The sequence below is a fragment of the Hyla sarda genome, chromosome 4 (assembly GCF_029499605.1).
Source record: "Hyla sarda isolate aHylSar1 chromosome 4, aHylSar1.hap1, whole genome shotgun sequence".
In the NCBI taxonomy this organism is placed as follows: Eukaryota; Metazoa; Chordata; class Amphibia; order Anura; family Hylidae; genus Hyla; species Hyla sarda.
Window position 1 is genome coordinate 257,136,584 of NC_079192.1, and position 12,870 is coordinate 257,149,453.

Genomic DNA, 12,870 nt, shown 5'->3' on the forward strand with positions numbered 1-12,870 from the left:
AGCAACTGAAAAATTCTCTACAGAACAGGAAATGTCAACTTATTAGGCTTAGTGGCCAGATTGCAATGTGCAATTATTTTAAAATACAGAATGTAAAAGTTAGAAAGAAAAAAAAAAAACTAAAAGTGCCATTTTGTAATTTTTTGGGGGGCTTCCACTTCTACACAGTGCACTATTCGGTAAAATGACACTTTATTCTGAAGGTCCATATGATTAAAATGATACCCAGCTTTTATAGGTTTGATTTTATTTTATGAAAAAGCTGAGAGTTTGGGTGGCTACACACAATCATTGATGGTATGCCTTAAACCGAGGTACTGAGTTGTACTATACACACCTATAATAAAAAAAAATTATATTATACACACACGTCTGGATTCACCTGTATTTCTATTGCCACCTGATTGCCAGTATACCACCATCTGTTTTGTCTGCATGTGCAATAACCAACCACATTGGTTTTACATAGACTTTCGCAAGTTCTGCAGTTCCCTTGTTTGGGGACCACTGTGGTGCGATACGCGCCCAAAATACAAATCTCTACATGAGGACGCCGCTGCTAAGGAGGGCACATCTCCCCTGTTGCCAGAATCTTCTCACCTACTGAGCTGGATGCACATCCGTGCCATCCACCAGCTAAGGGAGTCGGCATATCACCACAACCTTCCATAAAGACCACAAGTCCCAGCGATATTTTCACATTGCAGTATTCATGTGACTCGCAGGTAATATCCTATTAGGTCGGGCGAATACCCGTGCCATACCTGCATCGCTCACAACTTGATTCACACTGTGTATTCCAACTTACGGATTTAACAAGACTTTGAAAACCTATATATGCGCTGGACATTTAAAAATGGCACAAAACTAGGTGCCATTATCTGTGCATTTATCATATCAATTTTACTCAAATATATTTTACCATATTTGATTTGACTACATTATATAGTGTATGTACTATATTGGTAGCAAGGGCCCTGCTCAGATAATAGACAAACATATCTAAATAAAGCACAATTCATTTTGTACAACCAGCTACATCTCCAGTCTTCCTTACATTCCCAGTTCACCCTATACCTTGATATCTGAATCCTAATACTGTTTTCATACTTTGATTTTGTTTAAACTTTAAAAATTTTTTTTTATCATTTTGTACAAAAATTAGCATGTTTAAAATTGTCCTCTTCTGACCCCTAAAAAATTCTGTATATGGGGATGTGTGAGGGCTTATGCGCTATGATCTCTAGTTTTTATCATTACCATTTTAATTTTGATTTGACCTTTTGATCAATTCTTACCCTTTAGTGTATACAAATTAACAAAAAATAGGCAATTCTGGACTTGGGATTTTTTTTTTTAAATGTATTCTCCATGCGGTTTAAATTACATGACATTTTTGAAGCTTCGACACTTACGCACGCTGCAATACCATTTTTTTAAATTTCACACATTAAGGAAGGGGTTAAAATACAATTTTTTTTTTTTTTTTTTTTTACACTGTTCAATGCTGTGCCGTAGCATTGATCAATGTGATCTGTGCTCGATTGCTCCAGACTGTTGAAGCTTCCTGGAGCATTAAAAGGGGTACTCCACTGGAAAACATTTTTTTTTTTAAACCAACTGATGAGAAATTTTAAACAGATTTGTAAATTACTTCTATTAAAAATCTTAATCCTTCCAGCAATGTGGTCAGACCAAAACAAAATTTAAAAAAAAAAATAATTTCTCTGGAGCATACAGCAGCTGAAGTACTCGAAGGATTAAGATTTGTTTTTAATAGAAGTAATTTACAAATCTGTTCTGGCACCAGTTGATTTAAAAAAGAAATAAATAATTCAGTGGAGTACCCCTTTAAGCCACTGATTGGACAGTGAGGAGGCAGGTAAGGGCCCTCCCACAGTCCTCTCTGCTGATCAGGACATCACAATTTCACTGTGGTCCCAATCCGCTCCGCTGAGCTGCCGGGAGTGTTTTTTTGTGATTCTAATGTACAGAAATACCGGTAGTTTGCACTTCCACACAGTTGCTGCGGTGCCAGAGTATAGGTACTGCAGTAACAGAATGAATCCCGTCACTTGTCTTTTATACAAGTAAATCCATTTTATTCCAGTAGAACACATCTGACAGCACTATCTGAGGTCTTGCAGAAAATGCTTACATCTTCCTTTATCTATCCTTTAAAATGGATACTTCACATTATTCTATGTTAAAATGGACAGTGGGATGTATAATCCGACACATGGGGATACAAGCTTTTTCATGAGTATGTCAAAGCTTGATATGTTTTGCTTATTGGCAGAGCCACTAGAGACACTTGCAGGTTCACCAGCAAATTAATGGTGTATGGAGAAGCTCAATTTGTTTTAATTACATATGGCTAATTTACAGCTAATTTTTTTTATTACATATAGTTCAATTACAATCATAATTTAATTTATTCTTTTAAAACACCACAGTTAAAAGGTCGGGGCAAGGTGTTCATGTTACAAAGAAACAGACATATAGCACATTACATTTTTCTAGTGGTCACGTCCATACCATTAGGCGTGTTGACCCAAAATCACAATTTCAGCAGGTAAAAACGCAGCGGGGGAGATTTACTGTCATGGCCGTAAATGTTGGCACCCCTGAAATTTTTCAAGAAAATGAAGTATTTCTCACAGAAAAGGATTGCAGTAACACATGTTTTGCTATACACATGTTTATTTCCTTTGTGTGTATTGAAACTAACCCAAAAAAGAGAGGGAAAAAAGCAAATTGTGGTAAAAATAAGATTGTTTCAACATGTGATGCTCCTTTAAACTCACCTGGGACAACAGTTGTGGGTAATAAAAAAAATTTAAAAAAATCACCTGACAGCAGATAAAAAGGGAGAGAAATTCACTTAATCTTTGCATTGTGTGTGCCACACTAAGCATGGACAACAGAAAGAAGAGAAGAGCACTGAGGACTTGAGAACTAAAATTGTAGAAAAATATCAACAATCTCAAAGGTTACAAGTCCATCTCCAGAGATCTAGATTTGCCTTTGTCCACAGTGCACAACATTATCAAGAAGTTTGCAACCCATGGCACTGTAGCTAATCTCCCTGGGCGTGGACGGAAGAGAAAAATTGATGAAAGGTGTCAATGCAGGATACTCAGCCCCAAACAAGTTCCAAAGATATTCAGGCTGGCTAAGGGAGCATCAGTGTCAGCGAGAACTATCCGTTGACATTTAAATGAAATGCTATGGCAGGAGACCCAGGAGTACCCCACTGCTGACACAGACATGAAAAAGCAAGACTACATTTTGCCAAAATGAACTTAAGCTAAAAGCCTTCTTGGAAAATGTATTGCGGACAAATGAGACCAAGCTTTTTGGTAAAGCACATTATTCTACTGTTTACTGAAAGGCTAGGTTCAGACTACGGAATTTCAGCTTGCAATTTCGCTTTGAAATTGCAGGCGGAAATTCCGCTTGCTAAAATGTATAGTGTAGTGAATGGTTTTCCGTTCACAAATTCACACTTCGGAATTTGTGAAGCGGAATTTGTGAACAGATAATCTGCTTGACAATTTCCGCATGAAGAAAGGAGTTGCTCTTTCTTCAGGCGGAAATCCGTGCGGAACACATTGCAGTCTATTGGAGACTGCAGTTTCCACGCGGTCCTAACGCCGACTGATTCAGTCAGCGCTGGCCGCACTCGGAATCTCCGGGCGGAAATTTTCTGCCTGGAGATTCTGTAGTCTGAACCTAGCCAAAATGGACTGAGGCCTACAGAAGACAAGAACACAGTACCTACAATAATATGGTGGAGGTTCAATGATGTTTTGAGGTTGTTTTGGTGCCTTGAATGTGTGCAAGGCATCATGAAATCTGAGGATTACCAATGGATTTCGGGTCGCACTGTACAGTCCAGTGTCAGAAAGCCCAGAAATGGATGGCAACAAAGCACTGGAGAGTTCTGAAGTGGCCAGCAATGAGTCCAGATCTAAATTCCATTTAACACCCGTGGAGAGATCTTAAAATTGCTGTTGGGAAAAGGCGCCCTTCCAATAAGAGAGACCTGGAGCAGTTTGCAAAGGAAGAGTGGTCCAACATTCCATCTAAGAGGTGCAAGAAGCGTATTGATGGTTATAGGAAGTGACTGGTTTCAGTTATTTTTCCAGAGGGTGTGCAACCAAATATTAAGTTAAGTGTGCCAATAATTTTGTCCAGACCATTTATGGAGTTTGGTATGACAAAGTAATACTTCATTTTCTACAAAAATTTCAGGGGTGCCAACATTTACGGCCATGACTATCAAAACCTGTGCAGAGGAAGAGTGGAGCAGTTGCCCATAGATTTACAGGACTCTTTAAAAATGAAAGAAGCGATTTGATTGGTTGCTATGGGCAACTGACCCACTCTTCCTCTGCACAGGTTTTAATAAATCTCCCACCATTGTGACTACACATGAAATAAGGAAAAATAGGTTTTAAGAAATTGAAGATAACATTTTTGTGAGAGGCTACCTAACAAGACTACTAAAAAGGCCCCCGTAAGCAGACCATGAATATTTCGGAACGTAATAACCCTAGTAAAGAGACAATCTTGTATTCCTTTTGTACACATCCAACAACAGGGCCAGTAATATCTGTATTAAATGGCAGACTTCGGTGACATTTGCATGCTAACGTAACCGTTCTAGAAAGCTGAAGACATAGTACATATACACACACACACACACACACACATATATACATATATATATACACACACACATACACACACACTCAACTGGCTCCAAAGAGTTAAACAGATTTGTAAATTACTTCTATTAAAAAATCTTAATCCTTTCAGTACTTATGAGCTTCTGAAGTTAAGGTTGTTCTTTTCTGTCTAAATCCTCTGATGACACCTGTCTCGGGAAACGCCCAGTTTAGAAGAGGTTTGCTATGGGGATTTGCTTCGAAACTGGGTGTTTCCCGAGACAGGTGTCATCAGAGAGCACTTAGACAGAAAAGAACAACCTTAACTTCAGAAGCTCATAAGTACTGAAAGGATTAAGATTTTTTAATAGAAGTAATTTACAAATCTGTTTAACTTTCTGGAGCTAGTTCATATATTCCTGGAATACCCCTTTAAGGTCATGTGAGGGGGATACAGTTTCTTATCCACATAATGGTACTAAACTTTAAATTTAGAGGACACTTAACATGTGATTCTGCAAAGTAATTTATCTAATAAAAATTCCCTGTAGACTTTTATATTTGTGAATTCTTGCAATGTATGAAGAATTGTTTGAGTAGACAAATAGACCACACTATGTAAAAATATCCTTTCACCCATTTCCTCACATTTTCAGCAACTGAACAGATATATATAGTAAGATTTCTGCTTCATGTTCTAATATATACTAACATTACCCATGATGGGCAGTCACTTATTTACTTGTACCACATTTATTCTTACTGATCACTATGCTAGATTTATCAAGAACAAATAAATGTTATGTGTGTATGTTTATAGTGTTCAGCAGTTTGTTTAGCCTCATCGCCATAAGTCATCTATGAGCAACTATTATGCTTTTTCCTTGCGACCTATGTGGTCTATTTATGCTGATTAGATTGGATTGTTTGCCTGCTAATGTAAGCTGGAATAAAAAAAAAAAAATTTGCTTGCATGAAAACTACTTTTGCCAAGATTCACTCTTAAAGGGGTACTCCGCCCCTAGACATCTCACCCACTATCCAAGGATAGGGGATAAGATATCTAGAGACTGAGCAACCCTTTAAGCACTTCTCTTCCTGTCTCACTCGTTGCTGCACAGGATGGACTCTAGAAAGTCTTTGGAGCCCACCATGTGAAGCAAAGACCGTGATAGGGAGAGTAGCGCTTAGCTGAAAGCTTTTCCCACCTCATTCACATGATTAGATTGTGGTGAGTGAGAACCCCCCCCCTTTCCTTCTGTAAGGCCCAGTGCACACAGCACAAATTCGACATTTGGCAGGCATTGGCAGAACAAGTAAGGACTGCATGGAAATGTGCTGTCTCCATATAGTGCACTGCATTTCCGAGCAGATTCTGCAGAAAGAATTGACATGCTCATTCTTTCTGCGAAGTATGGAATTTGAATTTCTGCCATAAGCACAATGCAGCAGAATCCATCTGAACACAATGGGAGTCTGCTGCAATAGACTTTACTAAAATTTTTCCACAGGATTACTTCGTGTGAATGGGGCTAAAACTCTCAGAACTGCTGTCAGTATTGACCAGTGCATCAAAATTACATGGCTGGGACTGGAGAAACTCTCATCCCAACCATTGCAACAGGGGCGCAGCTGTGTATTACAGCCATTTCCCACTACTGACTGCATGGCTCAGCTCCTGGAACTGTCCCATGACCGTGCCTAAGTCATTGTATCTTTAAAGACAAATATTACGTTATTATGTATTGGATCCATTTTGTATGAGCTTGTATCAGCTTTTGTGAGCCATGACTAGGAGCTGGTCCAACACACATTCGGGTATGTTCAGATTTATTCAAGCACTCAAGCATATGCATAGCAATGGACCCATATGTTGTCCCTTTTGGACAACATTGAGTTTGTTGAAAGCAATAGATCCAATGCAGGTATGCTGTGATAGTTTGCTGATGAATTAACAAACCTGGTGCTGGAATAAATGCAAACATAACAAAAACAGAAAGATCTGCACCTCTTCTGTGTTATGGATCCACTCCTACTCTTGGCTTAAAAACACTCATGCCACAGTATTTTGGTCAGTGCTTTGCATCAAAATGACTAAGGCTCTGTACTCTGTTTTACGCAAATAGTTTTATTAAATGTGAAGTGTGTTGCAGCACCAGTATAGATCTTTGAGCTTACGCAATAGAAACCGAGCACATGTATTTTTACAATAATTTGTTAATATAATGGCATTGAAAAACGTTTTGAGTCAAGGCTTCTGGCAGTGTACCTAGGCATAACCACAGACACTTGAAAAAGTTGATTCTTCATCTATCAGAAGAAAAATAAAACGCTACAATGTGCTGCCTGTAAATTTAAGTATGTCATTTCTTCCACACTCGAAGATCTGCTCACAACCGAAAAGAGTTATGTGCGAGGAAGTCTTCAATAACCATCAAGAAGCGCATGTGTTGGCCTGGTTAATGCCTGCAAAACAGATTTAAAACCCACTGTAGTAACAGACTGGAAATCTGAATTTCTTTGTTACTAATTAAAAAATAAATAAAAGCAACCAATATTATGGTAAATTCTGCTGTAATAGCACACCTCTAAAATATATGTGCTCATAGTGCAGACAGATAAATATGTTTTTAATATCCCTAGAGGTCCCTATAAAACAACTTACACAATGAGTTGAAAAGGTGTATAAAAAATAAAAATACACCTTTACTAAAGTATGAAATGGTTTCCTTTATACTTAAAAGGTGTACTGCCAAAAGTTGACAAGTATTTACTTTGCCAGTAATGTGTCAAATGAACAGAACAGGGAACCTGGCATCCTTCATCGTTACATGAAGATTACAATTGATTACAATTTAGCTTAAAAGCTATGCATGTCTAAACTGGCCATAATTTATTGTTAATTCTCCCAACAGGTGGCACAGTTCGTATTGAGCTAGAAGAATCTAGAAGAATACAAAAAGGCAAATATCTAAAAAAAATTTGACTCTACCAAATGGTAAAGATATTTGCTACTTCTATAGTCTGAATATTCTACATTCTCCTAAATAAGCTGAGATATCACAAGATATCTGACAGAAGCCTTTACTTAAGTCATGCCAAAATACTAACATGAAAAAATTATTCTTTTCAGTAGCAAACACAAATTTATAATCCATTCATTCAAGTAAATCAAAGGATTATTTGAAATCTAGATTGCCATATAAAACATAAGCAACATTGATAACTGAAGAGTATGTATAAGTCCAATGACAAATGGTCCAATGACTTAAATGGGTTATCCAGAACTAGAAAGACAGAAAAATGCTGCCTTCTTGGCTTATCAGAATCAACCACCCAATACTTGCTGTAGATGGTGTATAATCTCTGCACACTGATAAAACACCTGAGCATCTCATTTGCACTGAAGCAAAACAGATTAAGCAACAAGAAAGGGGAAGAAATTAAGGAAGTTTTTTTTCCCTACAGGTGATTAAGTACAGCGACGTGCACACATAAGGCTGTAATGCTTAATCACGTTAATATTAGATAACTGAAATAGTCATGCTATGAAAAAAATTTAAACGTTTCACAATGCCGGCTCACAATCCTGCAAAGAAGTGGTCAGATAGGGAGGAGGCGCAGGAAGCAGGCCGCAAACACAAGAGATCACAGGGGGCACAACGGAAGCTAGGTGACGTGGCCGAACTGACCCAAGACGAAAGACAGAGGGGATGAAGCAGGTGGAATTGTAGCTGCCACACGCCATCTGAATACTGCAGGACCCGTCCCTCTTCACTGCTGTTCTGTGATTGTTAGTGCCGCACTTCAACAGTATGAGGGAGTACAGTACTCAGATGAGACATTATAATGGTCTGGAGGAGTCAGATATGAGCGATGATAAATGTAGTAGTCAGCTCAGATGTGACATGTGAGATCATAGATTGAGAGATGATGAAACACTCAACAGAAGGTATCGCATCAGGATGAGATACACCAGATCTTTACACAGTATGACCCATCAGGCTGAGATACCCCAGAATCTGGTCTCAGTCTGATGTGCGATAGTGTGTGAAGATCCGGTGACCAGATGTTCACACAGTATCGCACATCAGTAAGTAATATACAGTATATCAGGCTGAGATCTCATGTGTGCAAACAGTATTACACATGAAGCTACATTTATGGGAAGTTGGTTTAAAGGGATCTTGTGCCAAATAGTGCTTATACTAATAACTAGTTGCTGCAGGGGAAGGGATTGTGCATAAGCACTGAAGGTGAAAAGCGTGCAAAGTCGAACCAAGCCATGGCATGGGAGCATTTCACGTTACATAAATAATATACACAAGTAGGATCTTGCTATTTTTTTTCCCAAAGTTAGATTATGTTTCCTTGTTATACTGATTCCATCAACTCAAAGGGTTGCCATCCTTGTAGTCTAGTCCTATTTTTCTGACAAGTGGGAAGCCTCCTACATTTCTTATTGGTATATCCTCCATCTGTCGTCCCTCTGTGTCCTCCTAACAGCTGCCTCCAGACTTAAGGAGAGTCACGTATCAATGACGTTAAAAGGTCAGCATCAGCTGTAGATCTAGACACTGCAGGTGAAGTGGTTTGCTGCTGCACCTCCACGATCTCATTTCTTAGGGAAAGCAGCTCTGTCTGCACTTTTACCTGAGCATTTGTAAATTGTTTTCATGTGTCAAAAATTTTAATATTCAAAGTCTTGGATCCAGAGCAGGGGACATAATGACAAATTGCAGACATGTTCCGGAAGGATAACACTCACTCCATCTGCTGTGAAGCTGGTAGGTTTCAGTGGATTATTAGCTCCTCATGGCTGATTCAAAAGATACACACACTGCCATCTCACAGTAGAAGGTGCCTCAAGAACACTCCATTGTTCTGGCTTTAGGTTCTGATGGGTCTGACAGGGATGCGGTTACTGGCCCCCTTTGTTCAAGGAGTCTGTCAAAGTACGGTTCCATCTGTTGCTGACCTATTTCAGGGGCTTATGTTCCGACGTACCCATCTCCTTCAACTTGATGACTTCATTTTCTAAAGTGTTAAACTAGTCCCTGCCACTGACCGCTGTTTCTTTAAATACCTCGATTGTTCAATGCACCATTACAACCAGCTGCAAAGTGTGGTCAGTGTGGCGGATACTGGACCATCCATGCTTCTCCAGGATATTTGCTACGCTGGTCCATATGTCTGGAATGAAGATAATTCTGTTCTTACTGGCGCTTACGGTTATATCTGAAAAGCCTCCTCATACTTCCTCTCTATTAGTCCTGCTGCCACTGCATTGACCGTATAGACTAATGTGGCACTGGTTTCTGCACGGTTAACCAACAGACAAGAATTTGTCATGGAATATTTTAGTATTACGCAAAAAAAATGCAATTTCTGTCTAACAAAATATAAGAGTATGTTTGACAGAGCATTTAACCTGCATAACACATTTTTTAATCCTTACTAAAGGGGATATTCCGTCCTCTGTTAAGACAACAATTTCCCTTTTCACGTGCTCATTCATCACCATAGTGCTTCCGGCCATGTAAGTTCTGCTTTGCACACTTTGTTTACCTTGTTTAAAGTTTGTTTACGTTTATTTATCTTACTCAATAACTTGTTTTAAAATGTTTTTAACAGCCTAATGTACATAGTTATAAAATTTGATTACCTTTGTATAATTTTTATGCTTTTACCCATCAATCAAACCAATAAGTGGCCAACTAATAGAGTTTTAAAAGGGGCACTCCGGTGGAATTTTTTTTATTTATTTATTTTTAAATCGACTGGTTGAAAGGATTTTGTCTTACTTCTGGAAAAAAAAATCATAACTACATGCACGAAAATTTATAAGTTTAAAAATGTCCTCTTCTGACCCCTATAACTTATTTTTCCACATACGGGGATCAGGGCTTATTTTTTGCGTCGTGATCTGAAGTTATCGGTACTGTTTTTGGTTTGATCGGACTTTTGGTCACTTTCTATACCATAAAAATTTTTAATAAAAAGTGATCAAAAATACGCTATTTTGGACTTTGGATATTTTTTTTGCACGCACGCCATTGGCAGTGCGGTTTAATTAATGATATATTTTTTATAGTTCGGACATTGATGCATGCGGCAATACCACATAGGTTTATATTTATTTTTACAGGTTTTTTTTGTTTTGTTTTTATGGGAAAAGGTGGTGAATCTAACTTAAGGGGTTAAATCACTTTTTTATTTTTTACACTTTTTTTTGCAATGTTATAGCCCCCATAGGAGACTAACATGCAGTACATTGATTGCATACACTGATCAATGCTATGCCATTGCATTGATCAGTATTATCGGCGGTCGATTGCTCAAACCTGGATCTCCGGCTTGGAGCAATCAATCACCGTTCGGAGGCGCAGGTGGCAGGTAAGGCACCCTTCTGATGAATTTAAACTGATCAGGACTGGTTGTCCCTGTCATATACCATGGCAAAATATGTATTCATGTTGCAGGGTGATTGTTGTCATTTGTGATTTCCTACCATACCCCATGGCCTAGAACTCTAACTTTCTGTAAGTAAGGATTCTATGTTTTTTCCCATTTATTTTATTTTCTGTATGGTGAAACTTTGTCTTGTTAACATCTATTTTTAAAAATGTACTGTAAATATTTTTTCTTTCATAATAAATCATTCATTTATTAAGTACCGCCTTATGTCTGGTAAAACAGACGTACATTGTCCTTGAAGAGATTGAAGTTAGTCTTAAATTTTCTTACCTGTTCGGCTACATTATAGATTTGGATTAAACTTTTTCCTGTTTTTATATACTACTGGGGATAGTAGATTATATTTGGGAATTGTAGCATATCCAGATTGGATTGATAGCTTCCTGTCGGCTTGAAATTGACAGGTGGTGGCAGCGATACCTTAAATTGGGTGGTGTAAGAGGGATTTTTTATCATTATTTTCGGTCCAGTGTAGACAAATAGTGATTTTATAGATATCCCTTCCACCCGCACGTCTCGGTTCGTGACAGTCCCGATCAGCCAACTGAGCTGCCAAGAAGCTTTTAGTTTCACTTTAGACACGGCATTCAACTTTGATTGCTGCATCTGAAGGGTTAATAACAGGCATCACCGCGTTAGCCGCGGGTCCTGGCCGTTGATAGCCGCCGGGACCGACCCAATATAACGCAATATAATAGTCATATCGCGGGAGCCGGCGTAGGACGTAAATATACGTCCTGCATCATTAAGGGGTTAAAACCCAATTGGAGGGGGGTTAATTGTGCAAAATGTTTACACAAGCTCAGTTTTTTCTGCAAAATGGGAATTTGCACAACATAATTAGTGCAAAGACAAGGAATGCGGAATATAATTGCACAATTTTGCCATACTGTGCTCTTGCAGGGAATGATATATTCCCCCAAAAGGTTTTATATTTTAAAGTAGCTCCCTTTTCATTGATGTGTAGTTTTACCTAGATTGGTTTTCCAACTACTTGAAAAGGGTTTCCAGCAGGGCTGTGAAGTCGGACAAAATTTTGGGTACCTGGAGTCTGAGTCGGAAAACAATGCACCGACAGACTCCTAAATTTAGCTTGGAATAAAAAAAAAAAAAAAAAAACAAGTTTACATGTCCCAATTCACAAAAAGTTATAATTAATGACTTCTCTACTGTAAGAATAAAGACCAGTGCATGCAGTCTCACGTAACCGCAAACGAACACGTTAAGTGACCGTGAAGAAGCATGCTTTTCATGTGCTTCACTATATGGCACGCAACGCACAATTAGGAGCGGCAATACTTATACTTTCCATAGTGTTGCGTTCTGCTGTTAGAGGGAACCCATGGGTAACCTAGCCTCTCACTGATAAGGGATTAAGTAAATATGTTTTTTGCAGGACTAGAGACAATTTTATAAGTGTCTCTAGTGTAATGGAGGGTCAATAGTTCAAGACTGAAGCTGTAAACCATTGGAAAAACTGCTGCCATTCAGCTAAGGCTATAAAAACTTGTCAACTCCGATTGTTAGCTTAAACTTTAAACATGACTATGGGATTCTACTAGGGAAATAATGTTTTATAATAAATGCCCCTTCCTGGATCCTCCCACTGCCCTATCTTCAGCAGCAGATCAGCACACAAAAAGGAGAAGGCAGCAGCTTCTGCCCAACTACCTCTCTCTCTGCTAGAAGAGCTTAGAAGTACTTGGTGGAACAGCTTCTT

At 38.6% G+C, this 12,870-nt stretch overlaps 1 protein-coding gene and 1 long non-coding RNA gene across 4 annotated transcripts in view; one reads left to right on the plus strand and one right to left on the minus strand.

The window, feature by feature from the left end:
* Positions 1-12,870, minus strand: part of SCAF11 (SR-related CTD associated factor 11) — a 115,760-nt gene that overhangs the window by 49,051 nt on the left and 53,839 nt on the right. The window lies entirely within an intron of this gene.
* Positions 1-12,870, plus strand: part of LOC130369160 (uncharacterized) — a 135,701-nt gene that overhangs the window by 24,886 nt on the left and 97,945 nt on the right. The window contains exon 3 of one of the 2 annotated variants that reach the window (XR_008892685.1): positions 7,589-7,672. The exons of the other annotated variant lie outside the window; for it this stretch is intronic. This is a non-coding gene — a long non-coding RNA (uncharacterized LOC130369160). Of the gene's footprint in view, positions 1-7,588; positions 7,673-12,870 lie in introns of those variants that run through there. 2 annotated transcript variants of the gene reach the window in all.